This window comes from Palaemon carinicauda, chromosome 26 (genome assembly GCF_036898095.1).
Source record: "Palaemon carinicauda isolate YSFRI2023 chromosome 26, ASM3689809v2, whole genome shotgun sequence".
Classification (NCBI taxonomy): domain Eukaryota; kingdom Metazoa; phylum Arthropoda; class Malacostraca; order Decapoda; family Palaemonidae; genus Palaemon; species Palaemon carinicauda.
Window position 1 is genome coordinate 57,097,083 of NC_090750.1, and position 12,500 is coordinate 57,109,582.

The window sequence follows — 12,500 nt, forward strand, 5'->3', positions numbered from 1 at the left end:
GGAGTGATACGGTGCCCTAAGAACGACACTTCGTTGGCGCCAAAGGTACACTTGTCGTACCGGACTACAAGGCCGTTTTGTTTCAGGCGGTCGAGCACAATGCGTAGGTGACGGAGGTGTTCCTCTTTTGAGGAGGAGAACACAAGTATGTCGTCCACATAACATACACAGAAAGGGAGCGCCCCTAAGATGCCATCCATGAGACGTTGAAACGTTGCTCCAGCATTACGAAGGCCAAAACAGGAGTAATTGAAGGTGTATGTGCCAAACGGAGTGGTGATGGCGGTCTTGGGGATGTCTTCTGGGTTCATAGGCACCTGATAATACCCCTTCAAGAGGTCGAGCGTAGAGGAAACCTTCGCTTTGTGCAGGTAGGAGGTTACATCGGCAATGTTTGGGAGGGGGTAGTGATCCGGTTCTGTTTGCATGTTCAGGCGCCTGTAATCCCCGCACGGACGGAGGGAGCCGTCTTTCTTCAGAACGATGTGTAAGGGTGACGACCATGGGCTGGAGGCCTTTTGGCAAAGGCCCATTTTCTCCATTTCGGCGAACGTCTGTTTGGCGGCTGCCAATCGTTCCGGTGCCAGACGTCTGAATTTTGCGAAGACTGGGGGTCCCGTTGTCTTGATATGGTGATAAATACCGTGCTTGGCAGGAACCGTGGGCGTTTGGCGAAGTTTTGGACGGAAAACTTCCGGGTAAGACGTGAGGAGGTGGGCGTAGGCATCCGTGGGTGCGCTGATGTGGAGAGCATGGTTAGAGGGGGCGGGTTGAAGAGGTGTCGACAAGTACGAGTCTGCGTTGACCAATCGTCGGTGGGCGACATCGACTAGAAGGTGGAAATGAGAGAGGAAATCCGCACCGAGGATTGGCATTGTGACGTCAGCAACGAGAACCTTCCAATTAAATTTACCGTTTCTGAACGATAATGTGAGGTTCTCGTAACCGTAGGTGGGTATCGCAGGTCCGTTGGCAGCTACCAAGCGGACGTCGGCAGATGTAGACAGACTACGTTGTGCCTCGAAGAGTTTCCTTGGCAAAAGAGAACGACAAGCACCCGTGTCTACCAAAAATCGCACGCCCGTTCCTGCATCCTTTAAAAAGAACAGATTAGAAACATGGGAGGCCACCGCCACAAGCGATGGCCTGCTTACACGTTTTTTGGCCACTGACAATCTTTGGCACATTTCTTCGCGGTTGCCCCGAATCTGAAGTGGTAGTAGCAAAACTGCGGCGGATGGGAGGTAGTAAGTGGCCGTAGAAGTCGTTCGTTGGGGCGCGAGCGATTGTTGGGTGGTGGGCGGCTGTGTCGCCGCTTCGGCACATCACGGGGTAGGCGTGTATGTCCTACGGCATTCATGTCAGCTTCGGTTGACGTTGAATAGGCATCCTCGTCGTCAGGGGTAGAGGCGTTGATGGAGGTCTTGAAGTGGCTGTCCATACGGGCGCCGGCTTTGGTCATCAAGTCCTTTATGGGTAAACTATCGACATCGGGTATGGCAGCGCGTACAGGTTCAGGTAAACGGCGTACCCAAAGGGCACGGAGTAGGTTCACCTCACGAGGAGAGCCGTCTGCGGCAGGTTGAAGGCGAGCAATACTGGTCATTTCCCTAAGGGCAAGGGAAGCCCTTTGGTCCCCCAACGGTTGTTGCGAGAGTTTAAAAAGCTTTGCTATACGGGCGGCTGGCGATGGCGAGTAATGCTGCAGAAGGTATGATTTGAGGGCGTCATACGCTATTGGGGTGTCTCCTTGTTCACAAAGCCAGTCGGATATTTCTGGGAAGGTGTCCTCGGGTATCGCCGCAAGAACATAATCCGCTTTGGTGGTTGATCGAGTCACGCCCCTGATATGAAAGTGGACTTCAGCACGTTGAAACCAAGCAAACGCCTCTCCGGTGGCGAACGGTGAAAGTTTCAATGGGGCGGCCGCGGCGCCAATTGATGTAGTCTCCGTCATAGTACCAACGATGGAGGGGCAAGGGAGGTGGTGGTGGAAGGCAGTGGGAGCGAGTCGACTTCCGGGGTCACCAATGTGACGGCGCCGAGTAAGGGTGTGAACTCAAAGGCAGATTGGAAACGACTGAGTTATATTATTGTGGAACACTCTCCTTATATACAAAACCTCAAGGCAACAGGACAAAACAAGTTCACAAGACAGACAATATCTTTGAGGAAAAACCTGACATGAATTTTCATGTTCGTTTTAGTGCGAGGGAAGAGCGAAGATACAAGCAGAATATATATATAAAAGGAATTATGTACAATTGTGTGACACACGGTTGGTACAAAAGTCATAGCGAACAATGTTATACAAAGTTCAATACAATTTAGGAGAAAAGTTTCAAAATAAAAATACACTAATTGGAACTAATGGATGTGAGAACTGAAGTCTTTGGAAAAACATAAAGAGAAAAAACAAAAATCTAATTTTGAACCATTAAGAATTTTCTGAATAGACATATTCCGACAGGGTTGAATACTGAGAAAATTTGGATTATATCAAAAGTAAATTAAACTTGTTTTTATAGTGTATGAAACTAGATTTTTCGTCAGATTAAAGAGAGTATCATTTGTTCCATATTTAAAAGGGAATATTTATAGATTGTTTCTGCAAACGGTGCACTAATTGCTATTATATTTTAGTCAGAAATTTTAAAGGAAATGTCGAATGACAAAAGAAAATTTCGGTCAATAGTATGGAAAACAAAATATACATCGGTAACATTTGAATGAGCTCTTTAATTTTTAACTGTGCATTCTCTCTCTCTCTCTCTCTCTCTCTCTCTCTCTCTCTCTCTCTCATACATGTAGACACATACATATATACAGTATATATATATATATATATATATATATAGAGAGAAGAGAGAGAGAGAGGAGAGAGAGAGAGAGAGAGTCTCCTATTAGATTCGGTGTCAATGACCTTAGATATTAGGATGCCAGATAACTCATAATCAATCAATCAATCAATCAAGATCCTATTAGACAAATTTATATCTCCAACTTTTTTAGACCAGAAATTATTTTGCAACCTACTAAAGTGTTTCTATTTCTGCCGCCAGATGATATGAAACCGGGAAAACGTTAATTTGACCTCGTGATATTTATAACTGTTCTCATATTTTTGCAAAACATTGAACGTTTTTTCATGCATATATGAAGAGGAAATCTTACCCTGAAATTTAATATCCTAGATTTTTTACATATATAGAATGTTTTGCGTTCCAGTTCGCTTACGTAATTTCATATAGTATCCTCTCTCTCTCTCTCTCTCTCTCTCTCTCTCTCTCTCTCTCTCTCTTTTTTTTTGCTTACGTAATTCTTTCTAGCCTCTTTCTCTCCCTCTCACTCTCTACGTAATGTCTCTCTCTCTCTCTCTCTCTCTCTCTCTCTCTCTCTCTCTCTGCTTACATGATTTTTCCTTAGTCTCTCTCTCCCCCTAGAGCAAATGGAGTCTCCGGGGATGAACTAAAAAGTCTTTGAGACCTCCAAAATCCTTGTAACTCTTCTCTCTCTCTCTCTCTCTCCTCTCTCTCTCTCTCTCTCTCCTTTTGCTTACATGATTTTTCCTTAGTCTCTCTCTCCCCCTAGAGCAAATGGAGTCTCCGGGGATGAACTAAAAAGTCTTTGAGACCTCAAAAATCCTTGTAACTCTCTCTCTCTCTCTCTCTCTCTCTCTCTCTCTCTCTCTCTCTGATTATGCAATTCTTTCTAGCCTCTCTCTCTCCCTCTCACTCTCTAGGTAATTTTACTAGCCGTCTCTCTCTCTCTCTCTCTCTCTCTCTCTCTCTCTCTCTCTCGTTACACCATGAACATCAACGAAAAACAGCTGATATTCCTTATAAAATATCAAATGATTATGTGAAATCATTTCCACATCCATCGATCTCAGTAACTAAACCAGTGTCTATTTCCCTTTGCACATCTAAACGCTTTACTATCATTCTATTTACCTTCACCCTTCCCTCAGATATCTTTTCCAATATTCCTCCTATGTATTCCTCAATCTTGCTCCTACACAGCTCCAACCAGCCATTGTTCTAGTCTCTGTGATGTCGCGTGATAAGCAATACTTAGATTTCTTCATCAGTTCAGCTTGTAAAATAATCGTAAATAGTCTTTCCCTCCCACCTGTGACGAATGTGGATTGCCTGTTTTCAAATGAAGATTTGCTGGGAGAGAATTAATTTTTATTATCTTTACTGGCGGGCTATGAAATTCCTCGTCTTTTGTTTTATGTCTTATTATGTCTTTTTTTAGATTAAGCGTTTCATATATATTATGTAGATAGTGTTATTTTATTTGTGTATCTATCTATCTATCTATCTATCTATCTATCTATCTATCTATATATATATATATATATATATATGTATGTATATATATACATATATATCCAGACAGTTGCTCTTTATTATATATCACATTATTCAGAGAATATTGAAACAGGAGGCAGATATAGAATATTACCATCAAAGAGAAAGTGTTATCTAAAACAGATATTGATATCAGTATGAAACATATTCCATTATCCCCATCACTCATGATCCCTCAATACATTATAACCATCATTTCTAAAGCATTAGTAAATGTCACCATTACTGCTTTTGAGAATCAGAATTCTCGTGCAAATGTATTTCTCTAAACTTTATGTGAACAGTAATCACGTATTTTTGATATATATATATATATATATATATATATAGTATATATATATATATATATATATATAAATATACTTTATATTTATATATATATATATATATATATATATTGTAAGTAAGCCTTAGGTTTTTTTTTTTTTTTTTATAATGTATTAGCTTACTTAGGTTAGTTTTTAAGTTCCTCTTTCATTTTTTTCGAAGGCTGTAAAGTTCATGTTAGTTCGCCTTCTTGTTAGTAGGGGTCTCCTCACTCCAGTGGTATTTTTGTATAGTCTTGTTGACTAATCCTCCCTGTTTCTCCCCTCCATATTTTGGCTCTGCTGAGTTGACTTGAGACTGGGTTTCCAAGCTACAGGCAGTTGGTATCTGCACCCTGATTTGTGAGCCTATTACCTCTGGATATACAGCAAGTCTCTGAACGAATATATATTTATCTTCACCTCAGCTGGCCGTTACTTCACATCTCTACCATTTTATTATTGCCTCTGGTGCAGTACTTGCCAGAGGGGCCTCGCTTGGCGACGGTAAGGAGTGTCATTCATTTCTTGTAAATTATTGACCAAGATTATTGGGATCCGGCGTCCATGATCATGAATGAATATGATTACGGCTGTGCTGCAGTGTCAGGTTAATTTCCTGTTGGAGCCCTTTAATGGTATTGAGAGTTGCCGTCCGCTGCCCTTATTGAAGGACCTATGGGAGGAGACCTTCATCATCTCATCATCCGTTAGCATGTAAAATTTAGGTTATTCTTTCTTTTCGTTGTTTTCTATTCCTCTCTGGGCCCCCTTTCCTCCTTCAGAGGTTGAATGTGTTGACTGGTAATTTGGGTATATGTTTCGTAAGTGGTATTTTTGATTTAATGTTAATGATGAGGCCTAGCTATTATTTTCTGTTTTTTTATTGAATTGTAATATATATTGGTTTTTATTTCATTGTTTTGTTATCCCCCTTGAGTTATTCTTGTGCTGCATTTACCTGGGCTTGCTTCCACCTTTGTGGCTTGCTGCCTTTTGAACACCTAAATATTGATTATTTATGGTCCTGTAGACCTAGTGTGTGTTGCGGTCCAACGAGACCCATTACAATTGGCGACCTTGCCAGGATTCAATGTATCCTGTGGTGTTCTTGTTGCAGTGCAAGCGTAATTCTTGGGGTGTTATTGTTAGGTGGCATGGTTACACCTCCTCAGTGTTTGGTTGGTTGGCGCTATTGTAAGTGAAATAATTTTGTTATATGTAAAGTGTTGTAATTACTTGCAATCAAAATGGATGACATGAATATCGTAGAGTTGCTTGAAGGAGAGGGATGGCAGGATAGGTTGGCCGAATTAAGCAAAGAGGAGTTAGAAAGTGTGGCAGATTTTTTTGAAGTGGAAAGAACGGTAACAATGAAGAAGGGTATACTATTGCTAAAGGTTTATGAGTGTATTAAGGAGACTAAGACAGGAGCCAAACCCAAGGTTAGGCAAGACGAGGGATTGTCAGTAGAAATTTTGGATAGACAGATTAGTCTAAAACAAATGGAAATACAGCAGCAAAAAATGGTGTTTGAAGAGAGAGAGAGGGAAAGGAAGCATGAGTTAGCTAAGTTGGCTTTGCAAACGCCAGGGTCACCAGGGTCTCCTTCTCGTGTTGAGGCTTCCTCCTCCTTCTCAAATTTAGCTCAGGCTTTGAAGTTTGTCCCGAACTTCCAGGAAGATAATGTTGCCGAGTTCTTTATGTCATTCGAAAGAATTGCTAACAGGTTAGAATGGCCTATTGGATTATGGACTACCCTTATCCAGAGTAAATTGATTGGGAAAGCCCAAAAGGTATATGTAGCTTTGGAAGAAGATCTCTCCTCGGATTATGAGAGTGTAAAGGCGATAGTGTTGAAGGCATATGAGCTCGTGCCGGAGGCCTATCGGCAAAGGTTCCGTAATTTGAGTAAAAATGAAAATCAGACTTTCGTAGAATTTGCAAGGAGTAAAGAGCAATATGCTACTGATTGGTTGAAATCTAAAGAGGTGGACAATTTTGATAAGCTAAAGCAGTTGCTGTTGGTTGAAGAGTTTAAAAGGTGTACTCCTGACCGTTTGAAGGTTCATTTGGAGGAGTTGAAATTAGATTCCCTTCAGGAGGTTGCGGTGGCGTCAGATGAGTATTTTTTGTCTCATAAAGATACTATGAAAGAAACTGTATTTAAGGAAAAACCACGTTGGGTTGTTCTGGGAGATCTGGTAATTTTAATAACCAAAAGAATGTTTCTCAGAATGTTCAGTTAAATAAGGTTTCTCAGAATGTTCAATCAAATAAGGTTTCTCCGAATGGCCAATCAAAGGTGAATTACTCGCAAAATAACAGACTTGGTGAGTCGGGTGTTTATGATCCACAAAAGCTGAGGAATTTGACGTGTTTTTTCTGTAACAAGAGGGGTCATACCAAAAGAATGTGTTATGCTTGGAAAAAGGTTTGTAACAGTAAAGGTAATCCGGTGATGGCGGTTGAGAAAAGTGCTAGTCAGGGTGGGGCTCTGCCCTCTCCGACTCAATGACTAAGAAAGTCAGTGACTGCTAGTTCCTTCGGTGATTTTCTGGCCGTGGGTGAAGTCTCGCTGGATGGTGAAGGCCAAGGGAGAAAAGTGAATATTTTACGTGATACCGGAGCCGCGCAATCATTAATTCTTAGAGATTCGGTCCCGAATGATTTTGTGTATGAGAATCGGGAGTTTGTTATCTTGAGTGGTTTTCCGGACACGGTAAAATCTTATCCAATTGGTCTATTTCATCTTAGTTGTCCTTATTTTTCGGGGAATGTCCGTTTGGCTATTGTTGATAAATTTCCGATTAAAAAGGTGGATGTGGTTCTCGGAAATGAGATTGTGTATGAAAATAAAAATGTGCCAATTGTGATTAATCCGGATGTGGAAGTAGGGGTAGTCACTCGTGCTAAGGCAAAGGCTGTTGACGCTGCAGAGTCAACAGTCGACGTTGATTTGAGTAGTTTAGGACGTAGTGATGTATCTGTAGACAGTAGTAGTAGTGTTAGATTAAAACCCAATTGGACTTTTAAAGAACTTGTTTCGGCTCAGAAAAAGGAGTTTGGTAGTCTCCCTATTGAGTCTGGTGAGATAACAAACGTGACAGTTCCTATTTTTAAGGTAATTAATAGCATATTATACAGAATAAGTAGACCAATGCATGCCTCGGGGGAGGATTACGAAATTATACGACAGATTGTGGTTCCTGAATGTTACCGTCATGAGTTGATGTCATTAGCTCACGAGAATGTGATGGCGGGACATTTTGGTATTCACAAAACAGTCAGTAGGTTATTAAATAATTTCTTTTGGCCCAAGCTGAAAGGTGATGTTAAAAAATTTGTTAATAGTTGCGAGGTTTGTCAGAGAGTCGGCAAACCTAACCTACCTATTCCAAAGGCTCCATTTAATACCTATCCCAGTTGTGTCTGAACCTTTTCGGGAAGTGTTAATTGATGTTGTTGGTCCTCTCCCAAAGTCCAAGAGTGGAAATGAGTATATTTTCACTATTATGGATCGTATGTCTCGGTACCCCGAGGCAATCCCCTTGCGGTCCATAAGGAGTGAAAAGATTGTAGAGGCATTAATAGGTTTCTTTTCAAAATTTGGTCTCCCGAAGGTAATTCAGTCAGACTGCGGTACTAACTTCACGAGTCGTTATTTTAAGCAGAAAATGACTGAATTGGGCATTAAACATGTAACTTCCTCGCCTTATCATCCAGAGTCACAGGGTGCTTTGGAACGTTTTCACCAAACTATGAAAAGCATGTTAAAGAAATATTGTATTGGGAATGGGGCTGAATGGGATAAAAACCTTCCATTCCTCTTATTCGCTTTCCGCTCTATTCCTGGTCAATCTCTCGGTCTCTCTCCTTTTAATTTGATTTTTGGACATTCTGTAAGGGGGTCCGCTGGATATTGTGAGAGAGGCTTGGGAGGGAGATGCCCCTGATTTGAATTTGATTGATTACCTTAATAATTTGAATGCTAAATTAACCAGGGCTTGGTCTTTTGCAGGTGAGAATTTGTTGAAAAGTCAGAAGAAAATGAAATTTTATTTTGACAGAAAGACTGTGACCCGGGACTTCGACGTAGGACAGAAGGTACTGGTTCTGTTACCTATCCCAGGTAATTCTCTCAAAGCTACTTTCCAGGGACCATGGAAGGTATTGAAGAAGGTAAATAATGTTAACTTCTTGGTGGAAACCCCCGATAGGAGAAGGCCTCATCAATTGGTACATATAAATATGATGAAAGCTTTCCATGAAAGAGAGAAGGTTAGGCCAATTGCGACTCTTTGTGACGGTAGAAATGACTTGGTCGGTTATAATGCTTCTTTTTCAGATGAGCATAATAATAATTCTTTTTCAGAGGACAGGGACTTGAAAGATAGTGAATGGCTGGCAGGTAATGTCGAGGCTTTAGAAAATTTACCTCAGATGTTGGGTCACTTAGGTAAGGATGAGCAACAATCCTTGAGAAATTTGGTTTTAAAATATAAGGACTTGTTTTCTAATGTGCCCGGCAAGACCACGATCTTGCAGCATGACGTGGACGTAGGGGACGCCACGCCCGTGAAGCAGGCTCCTTATAGGTTGAACCCAAAAAAGAATGAGATTGTTGCTAGAGAGGTTGAGTATATGCTCAAGCATAATTTAATAGAGCCGAGTTGTAGTCCTTGGTCATCTCCGGTTGTGTTGGTTAAGAAATCGGACGGAGACTATCGTCTTTGTTTCGATTATAGGAAGCTTAATGAGGTGACCAAGGCTGATAGCTTTCCATTGCCTCGTGTGGAAGATTGTATTGATCGCATGGGTCGGGCTAAATACATTACAAAATTTGATTTATTAAAGGGATATTGGCAGGTGCCTTTGTCGGAAAGGGCCAGGAGTGTTTCGGCTTTTGTAACCCAACAGGGATTATTTCAGTGTAAGGTAATGCCCTTGGGATGAAAAACGCTGCTGCCACCTTTCAGAGACTTATGAATTCGTTGGTTAGTGGTCTAGAGGGGTGCGTGGTGTATATCGATGACTTGGTTATCTTTAGCGACGACTGGCAGTTGCACCTGAAGAGAATTGAGGCCTTATTCAAAGTACTTAGGAAAGCAGGTCTGGTTATTAATTTAAGGAAGTCTGATTTTGCAAAAGCAACGGTGGTATATCTTGGACATGAGATAGGAGCAGGTATGGTGGCTCCCAAGGAGGTTAACATTGAGGCCATTCGTAAAGTAGAGGTTCCTAAATGTAGGAAAGATTTGCGAAGGATATTAGGGATGGCAAGCTATTATCGCAGATTCATTCGCAATTTTTCAGACATTGCGGAACCTCTTACTGCTTTATTGAAGAAAAATGTTAAATTTGTTTGGAGTAAGGAGGCTCAGGATGCATTAGAGAGGATAAAACTGGTCCTCATTAGTCGGCCTTTGTTAACAGCTCCAAATTTTGACGCTCCATTTCAGCTTACCACTGATGCGAGTGATGTGGGGGGTTGGTGCTGTATTGAGTCAAGCTGACGAAAATGGTATCGTCCACCCGGTGGCGTATTTTTCTAAAAAGCTCACTTTGCCTCAAAGAAAATATTCCACTATCGAGAAGGAGACTTTGGCCTTGATCTTAGCGTTAACTCATTTTAATGTCTATCTCTCCTCCTCAGGTGGGCCCATTAAAGTTTGTACGGACCATAATCCATTAACGTTCTTGAATCGGTACAAGAATAAGAATCAGAGATTGATGCGTTGGAGTATTTTGGTCCAAGAATTCGATCTAGAGTTTAAGCATATCCCAGGTAAAGAGAATATGGTGGCCGATGCATTGTCCCGGCTGGCAGAGTAAGTGCGAACGAGATAATTATAAGGGTTTTTCTTCACCTGTTGGTAAGTTCTGTCACTCGTGGTAACTGTTTGAGTGGGTAATAATTATTTATATATGGTTTCTTTTATTTTGTTGAACAGATTATGTAATGTAACACTCCAATGTTGGGACGTAGTATTGACGGTTGATTATGATTTGATATGATAGATGGATGTTGACCAAATGTAAGATTATTATTGTTGGTTGATGCATGCAACTGTTATTTTATGGGTTAATTATATCTGTCTTTAGTTGCTTGTGGAGGTGGTGAAGTTTATAATGAACTGATTTTTTTTTTTTTTTGAATTATGCTTAAAACTGAGGTTTTGTCAAAAATTATCTGGTTATGTGTGGTGATTTAGGAATTTATGAATGATCCTATATTGGACTCCTTATGTTTCAGGTGATGGTATTTATTACGTTAGTTGGGTATGTAAATTAGGTTAAGATTTTTTGTGACAAACTGATTTGTTTATACACCCCTTTGTCAGGAGAGTGTGGACTCCAAAGTATTGTTAATAGTGCATAAAAGAAAAGTGCTGTGTTAGTGCTGTAACATTTTATGTGTTCAAGACACTTGGGTGAAAGGTTAATGTGCAGGTGCTATGAGGGTGTGCTGTGAAAAAGTACAGCTAAGGTGTATGAAATTTTCGGGACATTAGATCATGATACCTTCGCGGCTTTGAACAATTCACCAGGGAAGAACCTCCTCTCCCTTCACATACCTTGCCAGTCTGGTGTGAACAGCAAAATGGTGTACTATTTATATTTGACGAAGGATGTGGTGTATATTTAAGGTAGCCTATGAGGCATTAAGAATGTCACCGGTTAGTATAAGTATTTGAAAGTTACCCAGGTAATGAATCCTTTATTTGGATACTATATTTTGTTGGTGATTGGTGTATGACAATTTGGTTTTGTAGCATATATATATTTTTTTTTTTTTTTTTGCCACTCCCTCTCCTCTTGCAACCTAGGTGATCCCATATGGTGATAATAAATTATTAATACAGGTGGGTCTTATGATTTTAGTCTTAGATGAGGGACTTGGTGCAATTATTTGGTGTATGGTGTTAGTGATACTTTATATTTGTTAACATTTTAATCCATTTGTTTGTTGTTTGCATTATATTTCAAGTGTGTATATTGTATACTTGATTCTCTTAACTTTTAAAAGTAAATTTCAGCATTATTGTCTTTAATTTTTGCACTTTTGTCTTGAAAAAAAAAAAAAGTTTTTTTTTTTTTCTCTGGGTGAGGAGGTGTAAGTAAGCCTTAGGTTTTTTTTTTTTTTTTTATAATGTATTAGCTTACTTAGGTTAGTTTTTAAGTTCCTCTTTCATTTTTTTCGAAGGCTGTAAAGTTCATGTTAGTTCGCCTTCTTGTTAGTAGGGGTCTCCTCACTCCAGTGGTATTTTTGTATAGTCTTGTTGACTAATCCTCCCTGTTTCTCCCCTCCATATTTTGGCTCTGCTGAGTTGACTTGAGACTGGGTTTCCAAGCTACAGGCAGTTGGTATCTGCACCCTGATTTGTGAGCCTATTACCTCTGGATATACAGCAAGTCTCTGAACGAATATATATTTATCTTCACCTCAGCTGGCCGTTACTTCACATCTCTACCATTTTATTATTGCCTCTGGTGCAGTACTTGCCAGAGGGGCCTCGCTTGGCGACGGTAAGGAGTGTCATTCATTTCTTGTAAATTATTGACCAAGATTATTGGGATCCGGCGTCCATGATCATGAATGAATATGATTACGGCTGTGCTGCAGTGTCAGGTTAATTTCCTGTTGGAGCCCTTTAATGGTATTGAGAGTTGCCGTCCGCTGCCCTTATTGAAGGACCTATGGGAGGAGACCTTCATCATCTCATCATCCGTTAGCATGTAAAATTTAGGTTATTCTTTCTTTTCGTTGTTTTCTATTCCTCTCTGGGCCCCCCTTTCCTCCTTCAGAGGTTGAATG